This window comes from Chiloscyllium plagiosum, chromosome 30 (assembly GCF_004010195.1).
Source record: "Chiloscyllium plagiosum isolate BGI_BamShark_2017 chromosome 30, ASM401019v2, whole genome shotgun sequence".
Lineage (NCBI taxonomy): Eukaryota > Metazoa > Chordata > Chondrichthyes > Orectolobiformes > Hemiscylliidae > Chiloscyllium > Chiloscyllium plagiosum.
Window position 1 is genome coordinate 34854496 of NC_057739.1, and position 2565 is coordinate 34857060.

General features: G+C 52.2%; 1 protein-coding gene across 3 annotated transcripts in view; it reads left to right on the forward strand.

Annotated features, from left to right (window-relative positions):
• Window positions 1–1670: 1670 nt before the first annotated feature.
• The window catches only part of setx (senataxin), a 101807-nt gene continuing 100912 nt past the window's right edge, over window positions 1671–2565 (forward strand). For 2 of the 3 annotated variants that reach the window (XM_043720337.1, XM_043720339.1), the window contains exon 1: window positions 1671–1784. The gene's annotated coding sequence lies outside the window, so the exon portion shown is untranslated. The remainder of the gene's footprint in view (window positions 1785–2565) is intronic. The other variant, XM_043720338.1, reaches the window with a different exon arrangement.

Below are 2565 nucleotides of genomic sequence, written 5' to 3' on the forward strand. Positions count from 1 at the left end.
AGTTGGTCGTCATTAATGGAGAGGGAGAGGTCCAAGAAGGGGAGGGAGGTGTCAGAGATGGTCCAAGTGAATTTAAGGTCGGGGTGGAATGTGTTGGTGAAGTTGATGAACTGCTCAACCGCCTTGTGGGAGCACGAGGTGGTACCGATACAGTCATCAATGTAGCGGAGGAAGAGATAGTGAGTGGTGCCGGTGTAACCACGGAAGATGGACTGTTCTATGTAGCCGACAAAGAGACAGGCACAGCTGAGGCCCATGGCTACCCCTTTGGTCTGGAGGAAGTGGGAGGATTCGAAGGAGAAATTGTTAAGTGTGAGGACAAGTTCAGCCAAACGAATGTACTGAAAAAATTCTCCAAGATGCCTACAGCACCACCTTCCAAACCCACGACCACTACCAGCTCAAGGACAGGGACAGCAGAGACATAAGAACAGCACATTCTGCAAGTTCCGTACCAAGCCACTCACCATGCTGATGTGGGAATACCAGTGGAAGGGTATTGTTGGGGACGTCAGGACAGGAAGAAACGGAGGGCTTGGAGGCCCTGGTCATGTCAAATGGAGGTGTAGAGGGATTAGATATCCATGGTGAAGATGAGGCGTTGGGGGCTGGGAAAACGGGAGTTGGACTGAAGGGTCTGTTTCTGTGCTGTACATTTCTATGACTAGTCATATGCAAGTCAAGAATATAGTTGTGGACCAAATCTCAATGCTTGACAATCATCCGATAATTATTTGATGTCGCCAGTGTAGAGGTTACTACAACATGAATGAATAGTGCAGTTCTCAGCTAGCAACTTGGAGAAAATAGCTAATAATAATTGAGTTGGATGGAACGTTAGGGGTCCTTGCAGTAATGTTTATGCCTTTGGTAGCTCCAAAGCAGTTCTCTTTCAGAAGTAACAATAACCAATTGGCTGTTTGGTTTCTACAAAGAAGATTTCATGTCATTACTTTAGAGAAGCAGGGAGGTTACCCCAGTCTGATATGCATGCATCAGTCACCATTACCAAAACTGATTATCTTTGTTTTCGTTCATTTGTGGGTTGTGGGCACTGCTGTCATATTGTCCAACTTTAGTTGTCTTTGAGAAGGTGGTGAGCTAGATCCCATAGACCAATTGCTATTAGTAACCACACAATGCCATTAGGGAGAGAATTTCAGGATTTTGAACTGGTGATACTGAAGGAATGGTGATGTATTCCCACATCAGCATGGTGAGTGGCTTGGTAGGGAACTTGCAGAATGTGCTGTTCTTATGTCTCTGCTGTCCCTGTCCTTGAGCTGGTAGTGGTCGTGGGTTTGGAAGGTGGTGCTGTAGGCATCTTGGAGAATTTCTTCAGTACAAATTGTAGATTATATACTTTGCTGCCGAGAGTCGGGGTGAAGGGAATGAATGTTTGTGGATGTGATGGTATTAAGTTTCTCGAATATTGTTCGAGGTGCACTCACGCGGGCAGGTTGGGAGTGTTTCAACCTAGACCTGTGCCTTGTAGATGGTGCACAGGATTGGGGCAGTCAGGAGGTGAATTATTTGGTGCAGTATTTCTACCTTCTGACCTGCCCTTGCAGCTACAGTACTATGTGTGCTGGGGGAGGGTGGTTTTGAAGGCGATCCGGTGCGTACTGTCACTCGACGGCCGCCGTCCAGTTTGCGCGGAGTGCCCCACCCCTTTTACTTTTCGGTGTCACTTCCGGCGTCGGACGCAAATAGAAAAGTTGGAGGCGAAAGTTTCCACCGGAGCGGAGTGAAGGGGAGGGTCGCCGGCGTCGGAGCTCAACATGGTGAGTCAGTGTGGCCGGCGAGGAGCGGCTGTTGGGCCGCGGGCAGGTGGAAGGCGGCGGTCGGTTTTTGCCCCTCCCCCTCCCGGAGGGTATGGGGGCGGGCAGAGGTCGGGGGTGACGGGCTGACACAGTAGGCCCAGAGCTCCGGTGGGAAGGAGCAGGGGGCGCGAGGCGGGGACCGGTGAGCTCGAAGGAGAGGTGAAGGCAGCGAGGGATGGGAGACCCCCCAACGGACGTGGGAAGGGAGAGAGGGAGGGGTGGAGTCGGCTACGAAGATGGGGAAGGTGTCAGGATGCAGAAAAGGGAGAGACACGGAGATGGGAAACAAAAGGGGGAGGTGTGAGGGGGCGTGTGAAAGACGCGCAAGCCAGCGTAAGGAAGGAGTAATATGGTCATGGAGATGTCCACCAGATGGCCTCCTCCTTTAGAGACCGCAATTTCCCTTCCCACGTGGTTAAAGATGCTCTCCAACGCATCTCGTCCACATCCCGCATCTCCCCCCTCAGACCCCACTCCTCCAACCGTAACAAGGACAGAACGCCCCTGGTGCTCACCTTCCACCCTACCAACCTTCGCATAAACCAAATCATCTGCCGACATTTCTGCCACCTCCAAAAAGACCCCACCACCAGGGATATATTTCCCTCCCCACCCCTTTCCGCCTCCGTGACTACCTGGTCAGGTCCACGCCCCCCTACAACCCACCCTCCCTCTCACCCTGGCACCTTCCCCTGCCACCGCCGGAACTGCAAAACCTGCGCCCACACCTCCTCCCTCAACT